Below are 21,234 nucleotides of genomic sequence, written 5' to 3'. Positions count from 1 at the left end.
TACACTACAGAAACTGCTGCTTGATTTTTCTGCAAGGAGTAAACCGAATTTTAAAAATATTCATGGCACGTATTCGAATTTCCAAAATAAAGAATTCATGAAATTTTCTGTTACCACTATGGTACTTCAGAATGTGTCAATGAGCGTTGTTTCCGCCCGGTTTCGAACCAGGGACCTTTCGCGTGTGAAGCAAACGTGATAACCACTACACCACAGAAACTACTGCTACAATTAGCTGCGAGGAGTAAATCGAATTTTACAGATATTCATGGCACGTATTCGAATTTCCAAAATACAGAATTCATGAAAATAACAATTCTTTGTTGAAAGTACAGTACCTACTGCACGTGTCAAAGAGCTCTGTTTCCGCCCGGTTTCAAACCGAGGACCTTTCGCGTGTTAAGCAAACGTGATAACCGCTACACTACAGAAACTGCTTCAACAATTATCTGCAAGGAGTAAACCGAATTTTACAGATATTCATGGCACGTGTTCAAATTTCCAAAATTAGGCATTTATGAAAATAACTATTCTCTGTTAATAGTACAGTACCTACTGCACATGTCAAAGAGCACTGTTTCCTCCCGGTTTCAAACTGAGGACCTTTCACGTGTAAAGCGAACGTGATAACCACTACACTACAGACACTGCTGCTACATTCAGCTGCAAGGAGTAAACCGAATTTTACAGATATTCATGGCAAGTGTTGAAATTTCCAAATTTAGGCATTTATGAAAATAACTATTCTCTTTTAAAAGTACTGTACCTACTGCAGGTGTCAAAGAGCACTGTTTCCGCCCGAGGACCTTTCGCGTGTAAAGCGAACGTGATAACCACTACACTACAGAAACTTCTGCTTGATTTTCCTGCAAGAAGTAAACCGAATTTTAAAAATATTCATGGCACGTATTCGAATTTCCAAAATAAAGAATTCATGAAATTTTCTGTTACCACTATGGTACTTCAGAATGTGTCAATGAGTTTTGTTTCCGCCCGGTTTCGAACCAGGGACCTTTCGCGTGTGAAGCAAACGTGATAACCACTAGACCACAGAAACTACTGCTTGATTTTCCTGCAAGAAGTAAACCGAATTTTACAGATATTCAGGGCACGTATTCGAATTTCCAAAATAAAGAATTCATGAAATTTTCTGTTACCACTACGGTAAATCAGAACATGTCAATGAGCGTTGTTTCCGCCCGGTTTCGAACCAGGGATCTTTCGCGTGTGAAGCAAACGTGATAACCACTACACTACAGAAACTGCTGCTACATTTCGCAGCGAGGAGTAAACAAAATTTTACAGATATTCATGGCACGTATTCGAATTTCCAAAATACAGAATATATGAAAATAACAATTCTTTGTTGAAAGTACAGGACCTACTGCATGTGTCAAAGAGCTCTGTTTCCGCCCGGTTTTGAACCGAGGACCTTTCGCGTGTTAAGCGAACGTGATAACCACTACACTACAGAAACTTCTGCAACAATTATCTGCAAGGAGTAAACCGAATTTTACAGATATTCATGGCACGTGTTCAAATTTCCAAAATTAGGCATTTATGAAAATAACTATTCTCTGTTAATAGTAGAGTATAGTAGAGATAATTGTGTAGTTTGAGTTTGAGTATTATCGAGGTGTGCTAGCCAGCCGCGACGCGGCGCCAGACTTACTCAACACACCTAGTCATCATTAACCCACTGCCAGATAGCCATCCGTTACCGACTAGCAGCGCTGTAGTTACTAATACTTCACAACGGAACGATTTGACTAGTGCAGTGTTACCTAGCGAGCTACCTAGTTGTCTTTGTCATAGCTTGATAATTGTTAATTGATAATTGTTAGCTAGCCAGCCATCGAGGTTAGCTAGCCAGCTATTTCCGTCCCCCGCGACGCCATTTTTCCTAACCTAGCCAACTATTACCGACGAGCAGCATTGTTGAAACTAAATACACTACAAGGAACGTCTTGATTAGTGTTATGTTAGCTAGCTAGCTACAAAGTTGCTTTGTATCATGACAAGGTGTAGTACTGAAACTACCGAGGTTACCTAGCCAGCTACACGTTCAAAGTCAACAACGCAGCCACTGCTAGCTAGCCTACTCCACCAGCCAGCAGTACTGTATCATTTTAGTCAATAACATTTTTGCAACGTAAGCTTAACTTCCTGAACATTCGAGACGTGTAGTCCACTTGTCACTCCAATCTCATTTGCATTAGCGTAGCCTCTTCTGTAGCTTGTCTACTATGTGTCTGCCTATCCCTGTTCTCTCTCCTCTGCACAGGCCATACAAACGCTCCACACCGCGTGGCCGCTGCCGCTCTAACCTGGTGGTCCCAGCGCGCACGACCCACGTGGAGTTCCAGGTCTCCGGCAGCCTCTGGAACTGCCGGTCTGCGGCCAACAAGGCTGAGTTCATCTCAGCCTATGCTACCCTCCAGTCCCTAGACTTCCTGGCGCTGACGGAAACATGGATCACCACAGATAACACTGCTACTCCTACTGCTCTCTCCTCGTCTGACTACGTGTTCTCGCATACCCCTAGAGCATCGAGCCAGCGGGGTGGTGGCACTGGAATCCTCATCTCTCCCAAGTGGACATTCTCTCTTTCTCCCCTGACCCATCTGTCTATCTCCTCATTTGAATTCCATGCTGTCACAGTTACCAGCCCTTTCAAGCTTAACATCCTTATCATTTATCGCCCTCCAGGTTCCCTTGGAGAGTTCATCAATGAGCTTGACGCCTTGATAAGTTCCTTTCCTGAGGATGGCTCACCTCTCACAGTTCTGGGTGACTTTAACCTCCCCACGTCTACCTTCGACTCATTCCTCTCTGCCTCCTTCTTTCCACTCCTCTCCTCTTTCGACCTCACCCTCTCACCTTCCCCCCCTACTCACAAGGCAGGCAATACGCTTGACCTCATCTTTACTAGATGCTGTTCTTCCACTAATCTCATTGCAACTCCCCTCCAAGTCTCCGACCACTACCTTGTATCCTTTTCCCTCTCGCTCTCATCCAACACTTCTCACTCTCCCCCTACTCGGATGGTATTGCGCCGTCCCAACCTTCGCTCTCTCTCTCCCGCTACTCTCTCCTCCTCCATCCTATCATCTCTTCCCTCTGCTCAAACCTTCTCCAACCTATCTCCTGATTCTGCCTCCTCAACCCTCCTCTCCTCCCTCTCTGCATCCTTTGATTTCCTCTGTCCCCTATCCTCCAGGCCGGCTCGGTCCTCCCCTCCTGCTCCGTGGCTCGACGACTCACTGCGAGCTCACAGAACAGGGCTCCGGGCAGCCGAGCGGAAATGGAGGAAAACTCGCCTCCCTGCGGACCTGGCATCCTTTCACTCCCTCCTCTCTACATTTTCCTCTTCTGTCTCTGCTGCTAAAGCCACTTTCTACCACTCTAAACTCCAAGCATCTGCCTCTAACCCTAGGAAGCTCTTTGCTACCTTCTCCTCCCTCCTTAATCCTCCTCCCCCTCCCCCCCCCCTCCTCCCTCTCTGCGGATGACTTCGTCAACCATTTTGAAAAGAAGGTTGACGACATCCGATCCTCGTTTGCTAAGTCAAACGACACTGCTGGTCCTGCTCACACTGCCCTACCCTGTGCTTTGACCTCTTTCTCCCCTCTCTCTCCAGATGAACTCTCGCGTCTTGTGACGGCCGGCCGCCCAACAACCTGCCCACTTGACCCTATCCCCTCCTCTCTTCTCCAGACCATTTCCGGAGACCTTCTCCCCTACCTCACCTCGCTCATCAACGCATCCTTGACCGCTGGCTACGTCCCTTCCGTCTTCAAGAGAGCGAGAGTTGCACCCCTTCTGAAAAAACCTACACTCGATCCCTCCGATGTCAACAACTACAGGCCAGTATCCCTTCTTTCCTTTCTCTCCAAAACTCTTGAACGCGCCGTGCTTGGCCAGCTCTCTTGCTATCTCTCTCAGAATGACCTTCTTGATCCTAATCAGTCAGGTTTCAAGACTGGGCATTCAACTGAGACTGCTCTTCTCTGTGTCACGGAGGCTCTCCGCACTGCTAAAGCTAACTCTCTCTCCTCTGCTCTCATCCTTCTAGACCTATCTGCTGCCTTTGATACCGTGAACCATCAGATCCTCCTCTCCACCCTCTCCGAGCTGGGCATCTCCGGCACCGCGCACGCTTGGATTGCGTCCTACCTGACAGGTCGCTCCTACCAGGTGGCGTGGCGAGAATCTGTCTCCGCACCACGTGCTCTCACCACTGGTGTCCCCCAGGGCTCTGTTCTTGGCCCACTCCTATTCTCGCTATACACCAAGTCACTTGGCTCTGTCATATCCTCACATGGTCTCTCATATCATTGCTATGCAGATGACACACAATTAATCTTCTCCTTTCCCCCTTCTGACAACCAGGTGGCGAATCGCATCTCTGCATGTCTGGCAGACATATCAGTGTGGATGACGGATCACCACCTCAAGCTGAACCTCGGCAAGACGGAGCTGCTCTTCCTCCCGGGGAAGGACTGCCCGTTCCATGATCTCGCCATCACGGTTGACAACTCCCTTGTGTCCTCCTCCCAGAGTGCTAAGAGCCTTGGCGTGACCCTGGACAACACCCTGTCGTTCTCCACCAACATCAAGGCGGTGACCCGATCCTGTAGGTTCATGCTCTACAACATTCGCAGAGTACGACCCTGCCTCACACAGGAAGCGGCGCAGGTCCTAATCCAGGCACTTGTCATCTCCCGTCTGGATTACTGCAACTCGCTGTTGGCTGGGCTCCCTGCCTGTGCCATTAAACCCCTACAACTCATCCAGAACGCCGCAGCCCGTCTGGTGTTCAACCTTCCCAAGTTCTCTCACGTCACCCCGCTCCTCCGCTCTCTCCACTGGCTTCCAGTCGAAGCTCGCATCCGCTACAAGACCATGGTGCTTGCCTACGGAGCTGTGAGGGGAACGGCACCTCCGTACCTTCAGGCTCTGATCAGGCCCTACACCCAAACAAGGGCACTCCGTTCATCCACCTCTGGCCTGCTCGCCTCCCTACCTCTGAGGAAGCACAGTTCCCGCTCAGCCCAGTCAAAACTGTTCGCTGCTCTGGCACCCCAATGGTGGAACAAGCTCCCTCACGACGCCAGGACAGCGGAGTCAATCACGACCTTCCGGAGACACCTGAAACCCCACCTCTTCAAGGAATACCTGGGATAGGATAAAGTAATCCTTCTAACCCCCCCCCTTAAAAGATTTAGATGCACTATTGTAAAGTGGTTGTTCCACTGGATATTATAGGTGAATGCACCAATTTGTAAGTCGCTCTGGATAAGAGCGTCTGCTAAATGACTAAAATGTAAAAAAAATGTAGAGTACCTACTGCACGTGTCAAAGAGCACTGTTTCCGCCAGGGTTTGGAACCGAGGACCTTTTGCGTGTAAAGCGAACGCGATAGCCACTACACTACAGAAACTGCTGCTTGATTTTCCTGCAAGGAGTAAACCGAATTTTAAAAATATTCATGGCACGTATTCGAATTTCCAAAATAAAGAATTCATGAAATTTTCTGTTACCACTATGGTACTTCAGAATGTGTCAATGAGTGTTGTTTCCGCCCGGTTTCGAACCAGGGACCTTTCGCGTGTGAAGCAAACGTGATAACCACTACACCACAGAAACTACTGCTACAATTAGCTGCAAGGAGTAAACCGAATTTTAAAAATATTCATGGCACGTATTGGAATTTCCAAAATACAGAATTCATGAAAATAACAATTCTTTGTTGAAAGTACAGTACCTACTGCACGTGTCAAAGAGCTCTGTTTCCGCCCGGTTTCAAACCGAGGACCTTTCGCGTGTTAAGCAAACGTGATAACCGCTACACTACAGAAACTGCTTCAACAATTATCTGCAAGGAGTAAACCGAATTTTACAGATATTCATGGCACGTGTTCAAATTTCCAAAATTAGGCATTTATGAAAATAACTATTCTCTGTTAATAGTACAGTACCTACTGCACATGTCAAAGAGCACTGTTTCCTCCCGGTTTCAAACTGAGGACCTTTCACGTGTAAAGCGAACGTGATAACCACTACACTACAGACACTGCTGCTACATTCAGCTGCAAGGAGTAAACCGAATTTTACAGATATTCATGGCACGTGTTGAAATTTCCAAATTTAGGCATTTATGAAAATAACTATTCTCTTTTAAAAGTACTGTACCTACTGCAGGTGTCAAAGAGCACTGTTTCCGCCCGGTTTCGAACCGAGGACCTTTCGCTTGTTAAGCGAACGTGATTTTTTTTTTTTTTTTTTTTTTTTATTATCAAAAATGTTTGTTTACAATATTTACAGTACAATCTACTGTTTACAGTACAATCCACAGAGAACAATACAGAAGACACTAGACTAACAGAGGCAGGTGAACAATTCACCCCCTATCAAATTATCAACAAAGAAAATATCAAAACAGTGCTTTCAAAAATTATAAGTGATACCTCCACTCTCCTCTCGTGAAATTAACCCACTCCCTTCAACAAAAGACTCATCAAAATGTTCCATCCCATAATTAAACAACATATCTATGTGTTTACTGAACAGTGCTATAAAGATACTCCACACCTGAACCCTCTTTCTGTCAAAAGAAACATAATTCCTCCTACAAAAAATAGCATACCTCACAAAACTCAAAACCATATTCAACAAACACACATTAGCACCCTCACATTTACCAGACACTCCAAATAACAAAAGTTCCTCCCACGCATACTTTTTCACGAAATCTCCCCCCCAGTTTCTACATAACATTTCCTTAACTTTACAAAAAAAATATTTTAAATCCTCACATTCTATAAACAAATGCATAAGAGTTTCCGGGAAACGTCCACATACGTCGCATTCCCTTTCTATCTCACAATTAATTTTCTTTAGCACCACCTTTGTAAATATTCTATTATGTCTTAGTTTGAAATCATTATTTTCACACTCCTTACTATTATATTTTACATTTAAATTTCCCCATATCTTTTTTTCATCCAATTCCGGAAAAACTACTTTCCAAAATTTCTCAGCAGCCGGCCTTCTACACACTTTTCCTACCATTATTCTATACAATCTTTTCACTGGTATACTAGATAAATGTACTTTCTTCTTACTGCTACCAATGAACAAATTAGGAAATACAAATAAATCTTCTCTTTCAACTTCACTATTTATTAAATCAACCCATGCTCTTGGTATACTATTCTTTATCTTGTCATACATATTATTCACTGTTCCCCTTCCCACCTCTTCATCCCATTCATTGATTATGTCAAAAATAGCTTCCCCAGGTAAAAACCCTGGAATTACCTCATATGTATAATCTTTTATTTGCCGTAGACCTGCACTCATAAATACTTTATTATACAAAACTTTTTCTTTGTTCTTGATTTTCTCATTCAGAAATATAGGTTGATTCATAATCAGGTCAATATGTCCACATTCATAATATACATTAGGCAACAACTCTGCCCATGCATTTAGCACCTCTTTATAAAAATCTGGTACCTTTTCAAACATTGCCCTTTTAAGCACCATCAATAAACCATTATCCTCACAACCACCACTCTCCTCTAAGTAGACTCTAAAGAAGTGTTTCCAGCCATAATCTTCACTGTCATACAAATATTTCTTTACTGTTTTTATCCTAATAGCTTTTCTTTTGACATCTAAATCTACAAGTTTTAAACCTCCATCCACATAGTCAGCAATCAATGTTTTCTGAGATATTCTCACTCCTTTACCATCCCATATAAAATTTGACACCACATTATTCAATTCATTTAGGACCCACTCCGGCATGTCCAGGACTCCCAAAACATACACAAATTTGGATAATACCAAAGCATTTGCAACAATTACTTTCCCTTGTAACTTTAGTTTTCTATTTTTCCAGAAATTCAACGTTAGCTTGACTTTATTAAGGATCCCAGTCCAAGTTATATCTTTTGCCTCTTTCTCCTTTACACCAATGTTTACTCCCAGCACTTTAATAAAATCCTTTGCGCTCTTGAATGGAATCTCACACCCGTTTACATTGATATCCCCAACAAACATTATTTCAGTCTTCTCTATATTAACTTTAGCACCCGATGCCTTGCCATATATATCTATGATCCCCATAATGCTTCCAATACTTTCTATATCCTTCACAGTACAAGTAGTGTCATCAGCGTACTGATGTACAACACTGACACCACCACCTGGGATTCCAACACCCCTTACTTCTTTATTACTATTTATCAATGTAGCTAACGGTTCTGTAGAAACACTGTACAGCAGAGCTGACAAAGGACAGCCCTGCCTTACTGACCTCTCCACAGGGAAAGTATCTGTTAACACTCCGTTACATTTAACACAACTTTTGGCCCCACTATACAACAGGTTGATCCAAGATACAAACTTTGGCCCAAACCCAAACCTCTCCAAAGTCTGTAATAAACAGCTGTGCTCCACTCTATCGAAAGCTTTGTTAAAGTCCAAACTTAAAACTATACCACCTTCATTTTTCATTTGATTAACAACATCCCTAATTGTACAAATTACATCTGAAATATCTCTTCCAGGTATGCCGTAGGCTTGTGTTGATTCAATAATACTCCCAATCACCTTTTTCATCCTATTCGCTAACACTTTAGTCAGTATCTTATAATCCGAATTTAGAAGGCTAATAGGCCTATAATTTTCTAACTTTAATCTACTGCCCCTATTTTTGAATAAGATCGTTAACATTCCAGTTGACATAGACTCAGGGATTTCCTTATTCTCTTCCATATAATGAAACACCCTCACTAAAATGGGTGCCAAAATATCTACAAAGACTTTATAGAACTCATTTGTTAAACCATCCAAACCCGGACTTTTATTACCTTGCGTGCTAACAATTGCTTCCTTGATTTCCATAATCGAAATCTCTTCATCACACATCATTCTATCTGCCTGCGATACTTTGGCACTAATTGTATCCAACACTTTTACAACACACACTTTATCTACATCATTCTTTTTGTAAAGATTTCTGTAAAAGGTTTCAACTGTCTCTAAGATCCCAACAAAATCGTTTACCTTTACACCTCTTTCATCTTCCAACTCTACAATGTAACTCTTAGTTTGTTTTCTTTTTTCCAGACCCAAAAAAAAGGATGTACATTTCTCTCCCTCCAAAGCGTACTGTGCCCTGCTCCTAACAATAGCACCCAAACATTTATTTTTTTCATAACGACCCAGCTCTGCATGGATTTTGAAATAATTCACAACATCATAGTCTGGATCCGTATCAGCCTTTTCAAGTTCATGCAACATCCTATTCCTAAGCATTATTTCTTTCTGCTTATCTAAACGGTTATGATTTGTTGCGTACCTAATACTCCTATTTTTTACTTTTACTTTCACTTCCTCCCACCATAAACACACATTCTCTTTTAACAGTACATTAGACATTTCATCATTAATACATTCAACAATTTCATTTCTATATCCTTCCTCCTTTAACAGACTGGCATTTAAACACCAGACACCTCCCCCTCTCCTCTCCACACCAAAACCCATTTGAAATGACATTACTGCATGATCACTATATGCTGTAAAGGTATATGACACCTTCTTAACATTCTGCACCAATTCTTGTTTTGCTAGACATAAATCAATTCTGCTTTGTTTTAATTCCTTTAGAACCACCTGCCTTCTAGAGAATACTCTTCTGTTTGGATTTTCAGCCCTCCATATATCTACTAGATTCTCCTCATTCATAAGTTTCCATAATGCATTTCTAGAAGAGTCATATCTGAATTTAGCACAACTAGAGGCATCCATTCTACTACACCTCACATTAAAATCTCCTATCAGTATACAGTTTTCTGAGCACAGTGTTTTTAATTTGTGAAACATTTCTCTCCTTTCAGATTCAATGTTTGAAGCATAAACATTAATTAAACGAAAAACTACATTTTGAACTTCAAATTCAATTACAATAAGTCTGCCATCATTGTCAGCATATATTTCTTTTACATTTTGCACCACATCATTTTTTATCAAAATAGCCACACCACATGTTTTATCCCCTCCATGACTACAAAAAATTAAATCTGACCATTTACTCTTAATCTCCTGCATTTTGGAGTCTGTCCAATTGGTCTCTTGAAAACACAACATGTCTGCCTTAACAGACACTAATACCTGCTCAAATTTGCTCATGTTTCTCAAACTGTTACCATTTAGGGATGCGACTGTAATCATTATGAATGTGTGCAGAAGTATAATCAGAGCCAAACAAGTCCTTAAAAATCCTACTTTTTCTTTTTTCCAAAACCCATCATCTCCCTGGTTTTCGACAATGACCTCTTATTTTTTACAAACAACTGAAGATCCTCACTATCTATTTCATCATCCGTCTCTTTATTTGGATTTTTGGGGGGAGCGGCGGGGAAGCCTTTTGAAAAGTGCGCTTTAACAGTGCCCGTGACTTCAGTGGACCCAGCCCACTCTTTGGTGTAATTTTTACACAGGCTTAAAGCTGGCTCAGGCACCTGAGAAGCACCTTGCACCATCTCTACCTGTGTATGTCTTTCACCCATCATGTGCTGCTGTTCCACCTTGTCAGCAGCAGAGACTAAAACGGCGTCTCGTGCTTTGCCAGGAGACATTACAGGCTCTTCAAGCTTATCTGCCACTGTCTCTGGAGTCACACTCTCCATGTCACTCTCATCCTCCCTCTCCATAGGCACACTCCCCTCTTCCTCAGACGTGAGGTCCATTGTTTGCAAAAGTAAGTGATTTTCTCCCTTATTACAGCTACATCTAACTTTAGGTCTGTCACACATTTTGCACACATTTCCTATGTTCCGACATTCTCTGGCATAATGCCCTTGTTCACTACATTTGTGGCATGTGAATTCCGGACATTCCTTAAGTATGTGCCCCGGCTGAATACATAATCTACATACCTTCACTTGATTGTCGTGGATTACACAAAAATATTCAAATCCCTCGACAGTGTTAAATTTAGTAGAATATGGCAAGGATTGCACATTGTCTGTAAACTTTACCTTGCAAAATCTTGTCCCATCTACAATGTCCGTTCCTGGCCACATCCTCCTCTTGATTGGCGTGGTCGCCTTCACCTTCCAGCCTTTTAGTTTCTCTTCTATCTCCTCATCCGTAATGTATGCGGGCAAGTTCAAAAAGGACACCACCAGCTCATCGTTCCCTAGTTCTTTAGCCATGATTTGACAGTTCTTTATCTTTAGCCCGTCTATTAGTCTTTCTTTTCCATTTACATGAGACATTGTTACTTCATACTTATTCCCGTCTTTCATTCGACATCCCAGTATTGTTCCGCAAACTTCCTTTATTCCTCTCAGCAATTCCATCGTTGTTATTTTCCCTTCTCCACTTATTTCCACGTTCACCGTCAGTTCCTTCTCATATGTTCTTTTTTTCAGTTCTTCGTTTAACATTCTGATTTCACTGTTGTCCTTTCTCGTCGTTGTTTGTATTCTTGATGTCGAAGCCATGTTGTCCGTCCGGTTATTTTAAGCAATATCCCCCAAACAGCTCACGCTGATGGGGGACAATAGCAAAAACGTTTCACAGAAACTTCACTACAGTCACTCACAAACTTTCAAACTTATAAGTCAACTAGACCTCCAAAAAAAACGATATTCTCTCTCAAGCACTCAGACACCTGCTTCTCTTCCACTTCCTGAAACTCCAAAAAGGGGCGTGTGAAGCGAACGTGAAAACCGCTACACTACAGAAACTGCTTCAACAATTATCTGCAAGGAGTAAACCGAATTTTACAGATATTCATGGCACGTATTCGAATTTCCAAAATAAAGAATTCATGAAATTTTCTGTTACCACTATGGTACTTCAGAATGTGTCAATGAGCATTGTTTCCAACCGGTTTCGAACCAGGGACCTTTCGCGTGTGAAGCGAACGTGATTTATTTTTATTTATTTTTTTATTTTATTTTTATTATCAAAAATGTTTGTTTACAATATTTACAGTACAATCTACTGTTTACAGTACAATCCACAGAGAACAATACAGAAGACACTAGACTAACAGAGGCAGGTGAACAATTCACCCCCTATCAAATTATCAACAAAGAAAATATCAAAACAGTGCTTTCAAAAATTATAAGTGATACCTCCACTCTCCTCTCGTGAAATTAACCCACTCCCTTCAACAAAAGACTCATCAAAATGTTCCATCCCATAATTAAACAACATATCTATGTGTTTACTGAACAGTGCTATAAAGATACTCCACACCTGAACCCTCTTTCTGTCAAAAGAAACATAATTCCTCCTACAAAAAATAGCATACCTCACAAAACTCAAAACCATATTCAACAAACACACATTAGCACCCTCACATTTACCAGACACTCCAAATAACAAAAGTTCCTCCCACGCATACTTTTTCACGAAATCTCCCCCCCAGTTTCTACATAACATTTCCTTAACTTTACAAAAAAAATATTTTAAATCCTCACATTCTATAAACAAATGCATAAGAGTTTCCGGGAAACGTCCACATACGTCGCATTCCCTTTCTATCTCACAATTAATTTTCTTTAGCACCACCTTTGTAAATATTCTATTATGTCTTAGTTTGAAATCATTATTTTCACACTCCTTACTATTATATTTTACATTTAAATTTCCCCATATCTTTTTTTCATCCAATTCCGGAAAAACTACTTTCCAAAATTTCTCAGCGCCGGCCTTCTACACACTTTTCCTACCATTATTCTATACAATCTTTTCACTGGTATACTAGATAAATGTACTTTCTTCTTACTGCTACCAATGAACAAATTAGGAAATACAAATAAATCTTCTCTTTCAACTTCACTATTTATTAAATCAACCCATGCTCTTGGTATACTATTCTTTATCTTGTCATACATATTATTCACTGTTCCCCTTCCCACCTCTTCATCCCATTCATTGATTATGTCAAAAATAGCTTCCCCAGGTAAAAACCCTGGAATTACCTCATATGTATAATCTTTTATTTGCCGTAGACCTGCACTCATAAATACTTTATTATACAAAACTTTTTCTTTGTTCTTGATTTTCTCATTCAGAAATATAGGTTGATTCATAATCAGGTCAATATGTCCACATTCATAATATACATTAGGCAACAACTCTGCCCATGCATTTAGCACCTCTTTATAAAAATCTGGTACCTTTTCAAACATTGCCCTTTTAAGCCCCATCAATAAACCATTATCCTCACAACCACCACTCTCCTCTAAGTAGACTCTAAAGAAGTGTTTCCAGCCATAATCTTCACTGTCATACAAATATTTCTTTACTGTTTTTATCCTAATAGCTTTTCTTTTGACACCTAAATCTACAAGTTTTAAACCTCCATCCACATAGTCAGCAATCAATGTTTTCTGAGATATTCTCACTCCTTTACCATCCCATATAAAATTTGACACCACATTATTCAATTCATTTAGGACCCACTCCGGCATGTCCAGGACTCCCAAAACATACACAAATTTGGATAATACCAAAGCATTTGCAACAATTACTTTCCCTTGTAACTTTAGTTTTCTATTTTTCCAGAAATTCAACGTTAGCTTGACTTTATTAAGGATCCCAGTCCAAGTTATATCTTTTGCCTCTTTCTCCTTTACACCAATGTTTACTCCCAGCACTTTAATAAAATCCGTTGCGCTCTTGAATGGAATCTCACACCCGTTTACATTGATATCCCCAACAAACATTATTTCAGTCTTCTCTATATTAACTTTAGCACCCGATGCCTTGCCATATATATCTATGATCCCCATAATGCTTCCAATACTTTCTATATCCTTCACAGTACAAGTAGTGTCATCAGCGTACTGATGTACAACACTGACACCACCACCTGGGATTCCAACACCCCTTACTTCTTTATTACTATTTATCAATGTAGCTAACGGTTCTGTAGAAACACTGTACAGCAGAGCTGACAAAGGACAGCCCTGCCTTACTGACCTCTCCACAGGGAAAGTATCTGTTAACACTCCGTTACATTTAACACAACTTTTAGCCCCACTATACAACAGGTTGATCCAAGATACAAACTTTGGCCCAAACCCAAACCTCTCCAAAGTCTGTAATAAAAAGCTGTGCTCCACTCTATCGAAAGCTTTGTTAAAGTCCAAACTTAAAACTATACCACCTTCATTTTTCATTTGATTAACAACATCCCTAATTGTACAAATTACATCTGCAATATCTCTTCCAGGTATGCCGTAGGCTTGTGTTGATTCAATAATACTCCCAATCACCTTTTTCATCCTATTCGCTAACACTTTAGTCAGTATCTTATAATCCGAATTTAGAAGGCTAATAGGCCTATAATTTTCTAACTTTAATCTACTGCCCCTATTTTTGAATAAGATCGTTAACATTCCAGTTGACATAGACTCAGGGATTTCCTTATTCTCTTCCATATAATGAAACACCCTCACTAAAATGGGTGCCAAAATATCTACAAAGACTTTATAGAACTCATTTGTTAAACCATCCAAACCCGGACTTTTATTACCTTGCGTGCTAACAATTGCTTCCTTGATTTCCATAATCGAAATCTCTTCATCACACATCATTCTATCTGCCTGCGATACTTTGGCACTAATTGTATCCAACACTTTTACAACACACACTTTATCTACATCATTCTTTTTGTAAAGATTTCTGTAAAAGGTTTCAACTGTCTCTAAGATCCCAACAAAATCGTTTACCTTTACACCTCTTTCATCTTCCAACTCTACAATGTAACTCTTAGTTTGTTTTCTTTTTTCCAGACCCCCCAAAAAAGGATGTACATTTCTCTCCCTCCAAAGCGTACTGTGCCCTGCTCCTAACAATAGCACCCAAACATTTATTTTTTTCATAACGACCCAGCTCTGCATGGATTTTCAAATAATTCACAACATCATAGTCTGGATCCGTATCAGCCTTTTCAAGTTCATGCAACATCCTATTCCTAAGCATTATTTCTTTCTGCTTATCTAAACGGTTATGATTTTTTGCGTACCTAATACTCCTATTTTTTACTTTTACTTTCACTTCCTCCCACCATAAACACACATTCTCTTTTAACAGTACATTAGACATTTCATCATTAATACATTCAACAATTTCATTTCTATATCCTTCCTCCTTTAACAGACTGGCATTTAAACACCAGACACCTCCCCCTCTCCTCTCCACACCAAAACCCATTTGAAATGACATTACTGCATGATCACTATATGCTGTAAAGGTATATGACACCTTCTTAACATTCTGCACCAATTCTTGTTTTGCTAGACATAAATCAATTCTGCTTTGTTTTAATTCCTTTAGAACCACCTGCCTTCTAGAGAATACTCTTCTGTTTGGATTTTCAGCCCTCCATATATCTACTAGATTCTCCTCATTCATAAGTTTCCATAATGCATTTCTAGAAGAGTCATATCTGAATTTAGCACAACTAGAGGCATCCATTCTACTACACCTCACATTAAAATCTCCTATCAGTATACAGTTTTCTGAGCACAGTGTTTTTAATTTGTGAAACATTTCTCTCCTTTCAGATTCAATGTTTGAAGCATAAACATTAATTAAACGAAAAACTACATTTTGAACTTCAAATTCAATTACAATAAGTCTGCCATCATTGTCAGCATATATTTCTTTTACATTTTGCACCACATCATTTTTTATCAAAATAGCCACACCACATGTTTTATCCCCTCCATGACTACAAAAAATTAAATCTGACCATTTACTCTTAATCTCCTGCATTTTGGAGTCTGTCCAATTGGTCTCTTGAAAACACAACATGTCTGCCTTAACAGACACTAATACATCCCAGTATTGTTCCGCAAACTTCCTTTATTCCTCTCAGCAATTCCATCGTTGTTATTTTCCCTTCTCCACTTATTTCCACGTTCACCGTCAGTTCCTTCTCATATGTTCTTTTTTTCAGTTCTTCGTTTAACATTCTGATTTCACTGTTGTCCTTTCTCGTCGTCGTTTGTATTCTTGATGTCGAAGCCATGTTGTCCGTCCGGTTATTTTAAGCAATATCCCCCAAACAGCTCACGCTGATGGGGGACAATAGCAAAAACGTTTCACAGAAACTTCACTACAGTCACTCACAAACTTTCAAACTTATAAGTCAACTAGACCTCCAAAAAAAACGATATTCTCTCTCAAGCACTCAGACACCTGCTTCTCTTCCACTTCCTGAAACTCCAAAAAGGGGCGTGTGAAGCGAACGTGATAACCACTACACTACAGAAACAGCTGCTTGATTTTTCTGCAAGGAGTAAACCAAATTTTACAGATATTCATATCTGTATCCAAAATACAGAATTTATGAAAATAACTGTTCTTTGTTGAAAGTACAGTACCTACTGCATGTGTCAAAGAGCACTGGTTCCGCCCCGTTTCGAAGACCTTTCGCATGTAAAGCGAACGTGATAACCACTACACTACAGAAACTGCTGCTACATTTAGCTGCAAGGAGTAAACCGAATTTTACTGATATCCAAAATTAGGCATTTATGAAAATAACTATTCCCTTTTAAAAGTACTGTACCTACTGCACATGTCAAAGAGCACTGTTTCCTCCCGGTTTCAAAGTGAGGACCTTTCACGTGTAAAGCCAACGTGATAACCACTACACTACAGAAACTGCTGCTTGATTTTTCTGCAAAGAGTAAACCGAATTTTACCGATATTCATGGCACGTATTCGAATTTCCAAAATGAACAATTAATGAAATTTTCTGTTACAAATATGTAACTTCTTGAATGTGTCAATGAGCGTTGTTTCCGCCTGGTTTCAAACCAGGGACCTTTTGCGTGTGAAGCGAACGTGATAACCACTACACTACAGAAACTGCTGCTACATTTAGCTGCAAGGAGTAAACCGAATTTTACCGATATTCATGGCACGTGTTCGAATTTCCAAAATAAAGAATTAATGAAATGCCCTGGTTCGGATGGTGGTGGGTGCCCTGGTTCGGATGGTGGTGGGTGCCCTGGTTCGGATGGTGTAAGAGCTTGTGGTGGGGGATATCCCCCACTGGAGGTCATGCCCATAGAGAGGGGTGTTCCCCGGAGAGTGGGTGAAGGCTATCACTACCTGGTAACCCAAAATAATACCAGGCCCACAGCTGGACATAGTGCAATTTCTGAGAATTTTTGGACTTAGTCATTTTTCAAGAAAGCTCTGTCACTAACTTACAGTGATGTTTAAAATGTCCAGTGGCGCCCTCTTGTGGAACATCCCGGGTGGGGGGGTGTGTGAGAGGGGGGTATGGGTTAGGGTTAGGGTTGAAAAAAAACTGACGAATCTGATATGCACTGGCACAGGCAAAACTTTAAACAAATGGTAAAAACCTAGTATAAAATACCTCAATTAAGAACAGGGGAGGGAAAAAAGAAAAAAAGAGGGGGGGGGGGGGAAAGAAGGAAAAATAAAAAATATATTTACAAACAGATTACCCGGAAGATAAACCTAGGTTTGCAACCCAAGATGCAATCCCTAAGGGATAGAAGCCAAAACCCAAGGTCAAGACCACCAGCCTGAAATTAGGATGGTCATAGACATACAGGGGTTGAAGTTCGGCACACCAGCTCCAAGAGTTAGGGCCAAACGGGGTGATATAAGGGTCAAGAGGGTATAAGGGTTAGAATTAGATGAGGGGGTATGAAAGTTAGATAAGGGGGTATAAGGGTTAGGGTTAGATAAGAAGGTATAAAGGTTAAGGTTAGATAAAAGGGTATAAGGGTTAAGGTTAGAACTAAGGGGATGTAAAGGTTTAATAAAGAAATATAAAGGGTAAACTGAGGGTTAGATAAGGGGATGTAAAGGTTTGGGTAGGTAAGGGGGTATCAAGGTTAGGGTTAGATAAGCAGGTATAAGGGTTAGGGTTAGATAAGGGGTATAAGGTTAAGGTTAGAGCTAAGGGGATATAAAGGTTACATAAAGGGATACAAAAGGTTAAGGTTAGGATTATAAGGGAGTATAAGAGTTAGGGTTAGATAACGGGGTATCAAGGTTAGGATTAGGTAAGCAGGTGTAAAGGTTAGGGTTAGATAAGGGGATATAAAGGTTAAGATCAGAACTAGAGGGGTATGAGGATTAGATAAAGGGATATGAGGGTTCGGGTAGGGGTTAGGTAAGAAAGGTGCAGAGATTGAGGTGAAAATGGAAAAATAAGGGTTGGGACCTAATAACCAGGGGTTGGGGTTAAAGTTAGGATCAATCCAAGAATCAGGTTTAGATCTAGGGTCTAGGGGTTAAGGTTAGGCATGAGGATCTATAAATTAGGGTAGATAATTAGGATTTTAGAATTAGGGTTGAATATAAGGGTCTAGGATAGGGGATCAGGATTTCGAGGAGTAGAATTTCAGGAGTGGGGAACCGCCCGACAAACACACAAATAAAAAGTACCGATACAGGGCAATAATAAGTGCTACTACACAAAGGCAAGACCACAATAGACGGATCAACGTCCCACACTGAGTGTAAAAATAAGTGCTATTGAATTAAGATAAGTGCTCAAAAAAATATATGCCAAAGAAAGTCAAATAAAACCACACCACACTAAAAGATGCAGAAAATTAATGTACATAAAATAAATATCATCATAAATGTTAAAAAAACATATAAAAATAAACGTAAATCATAAATAAACAATTAAAAAAAGACGTACATATAAAAATAAGTGCTTTGATAAATAAATAAATAAATAAATAAGATAAACAAACATACCCCACTAAATATGCAAGTGCTTTAAACTCAAAATAAGTGCTATGGGGGTATATATAGAAAGATAAAACCACACCACACTAAATAAATAATAATAACATAAATATAATCCTATAAATAAAATAAGTGCCATAATATTGATCATAAGTGCTAGAAAATATATGTAAAAATAAATAAATTATAAAATTATTTGATAAACGAACATTTATCTTGGGCGGTTCTCCCACAGCCCCCCACCATCCTATCCCTAAGCGAAACCCCACTCATCCAATCCCACTGGAGATGGCACCTCTCATCAGGTAAGTAAGCCAGAATAAATTTAATATTTTTCATTCAGGCCCTTGGGATCTATTGTTTGGAGGCGCCCAATCCAAATTCTTTCCATCCCCTGTCGTTGTTTCCTAGACCAGCCCCCGTTTGTCTCCAGACCAAAGATTTTCAAATTATCACTGGCATGAAGGCTAAAATGTAAATACAACCCCGTGCTCTTATTACCTTTTGCCATATTGTATAGGTGTTGTTTTAGTCTAGCCTGTAGTGCATTCTTGGTTTCTCCTATATACATTTTTTGGCACAATTTGCACTTGATTACATAAATCAAGTTTGTCGTTGACAATTCGATTCTCTGTCTTATAGGAAACCCCAAACCCGAGAAGGCATTAGTAATATATTTTGGTCTCTCCAGGTATTTTTCCAATTTGTTAGGTACCTCTTTCTGCCGGAAGGCAGAGTGGACTAATTTATCCCCAAGGTTTTTATTTTTCCTATATGCTGAGATTATTCTACAATTCAACAGCCCCTCCACCGCTTGTTGCGCTTCCCGGAAGTTAGACCTCAACGTCCTGCTAAGTCCACCCAGACTCCCAGAGTATGTAGCAACAAATGGTATCAGATTATGTGTTTCTGCTGTTTTGTTGTAACCCTCTTCCCTTCCAAATAATTTTCCTACCTCTGCTTTTATCTCCCTAAGGAAACGTTTTGAATATCCCCGTGGCCCCAAAGCTCCAAAGAGAATGGTTGTTGCCTCCTCCACATGCTCACCCAATGTACAAATTCTGTTGAACCGGATCAACTGGGATTTAATTATCCCTCTAAAGGTATGTTTTGGATGATAACTTGCCTTATGTAGCAAAGCATGCCTATCTGTCTCCTTAAAGAAGACTTTAGTAGCCAATGATTTAGTCTGCCCCTCCGAAGGTACAAAGAAAACCTGAGTGTCTAAAAACTCTAGTTTTTCTCTTTGTATATTGTGGGATATTGTAATTGCAGGATGATGTGTATTTAGGGATTCCAAGAAACACTCAAACTCCCTCATAGAATTCACCCAAATCCCAAAGATGTCATCCAAATACCTAAGATACAAAGAGGGAAGGGTCTGACACTTCACAAACACTGTCTCTTCCCAAAAACACATATATAGGTTGGCAAAGGCTGGAGCAAACTTCTTCCCCATGGCCGTTCCATGGATCTGAAGGTAAAACTTATCATTAAAATTAAAATCATTCCTCAATAAACTCAACTCCAGCAACTCTAAGATTTCTTTATCCGGGCGCTGAGGGTCAGGAAACCTATCAAAGGCCCGTTTAACTGCCCGCAGTCCCAAAGGGGTATCAATATTTGTATATAGTGAGTTGATGTCTATTGAAAATAAGAACGCCCCCAATGGTAGTTCAAGACCTTTAAGTTTACCAACAAAATCATATGTGTCTTTTACATAGGAAGCATGCTTCTGTGATAGTGGATTGATGAAATAATCAATATATTCAGCAATTCGGTATGATTCCGATCCACAGTCACTAACAATTGGGCGTCCACTCGGGATCTGAAATGGCACCGACCACTCTTCCAAAGGTTTATGGATTTTTGGGAGGAGATAGAATTGTCGCGGTCTTGGTACATCTGGGCCCAGAAGATAGGTATATTGCTTTGGAATAATACACTTTTTTTCAAGCAATTCCAACAATATCATCTTAATCATGTTTTTGGTCTCAGATTGAATAGAGTGATCTAATGCGACATAATTTTTGGGGTTATTCAGTTGTCTATTAGCCTCCAATAAGTACTGTACTCTATCCATGATTACAATCTGTGATCCTTTATCTGCCGGCTTAATAACTATATTCCGGTTTGACCCCAACAATTTGATGGTTTCTGACTCCAATACCGTCATATTCCCCCCAGTTACCTGCCCAGGTCGGAAGCACCTAAATGCCTCGAGATCCTTCCTAATCAATGTTTGGATGGATTGAGATATTGATTGTATTCTGGGTTCCCAAACTGAGGGATCTGTAAACGGTACAAAAGGAATGTCAGTATCATAATTAAAATGATCCAACAATTTCAGCCTTCTATGATATGTGTGTAGGTCCCTACGAAGCTCCATCCGGTCTAAAATTCCGGGAGTGGGGATAAAAGACAATCCCCGTTCCAATACAT

At 40.4% G+C, this 21,234-nt stretch overlaps 4 non-coding genes across 4 annotated transcripts; all 4 read right to left on the bottom strand.

Annotated features, from left to right (window-relative positions):
• Positions 1 to 147: 147 nt before the first annotated feature.
• Positions 148 to 220, bottom strand: trnav-cac (transfer RNA valine (anticodon CAC)). Its single transcript has one exon. It is a non-coding gene; the product is annotated as a tRNA-Val (tRNA).
• Positions 221 to 1,190: 970 nt separating this feature from the next.
• trnav-cac (transfer RNA valine (anticodon CAC)) lies at positions 1,191 to 1,263 on the bottom strand. The gene has a single exon. It is a non-coding gene; the product is annotated as a tRNA-Val (tRNA).
• Positions 1,264 to 1,404: 141 nt separating this feature from the next.
• Positions 1,405 to 1,477, bottom strand: trnav-aac (transfer RNA valine (anticodon AAC)). Its single transcript has one exon. It is a non-coding gene; the product is annotated as a tRNA-Val (tRNA).
• A 4,099-nt stretch (positions 1,478 to 5,576) lies between these two features.
• Positions 5,577 to 5,649, bottom strand: trnav-uac (transfer RNA valine (anticodon UAC)). Its single transcript has one exon. It is a non-coding gene; the product is annotated as a tRNA-Val (tRNA).
• Between the last annotated feature and the right edge of the window lie 15,585 nt (positions 5,650 to 21,234).

Source organism: Salmo salar, chromosome 07 (assembly GCF_965601325.2).
Source record: "Salmo salar chromosome 07, fSalSal1, whole genome shotgun sequence".
NCBI classification, from domain to species: domain Eukaryota; kingdom Metazoa; phylum Chordata; class Actinopteri; order Salmoniformes; family Salmonidae; genus Salmo; species Salmo salar.
This window is presented reverse-complemented; position numbering and strand designations above follow the sequence as displayed.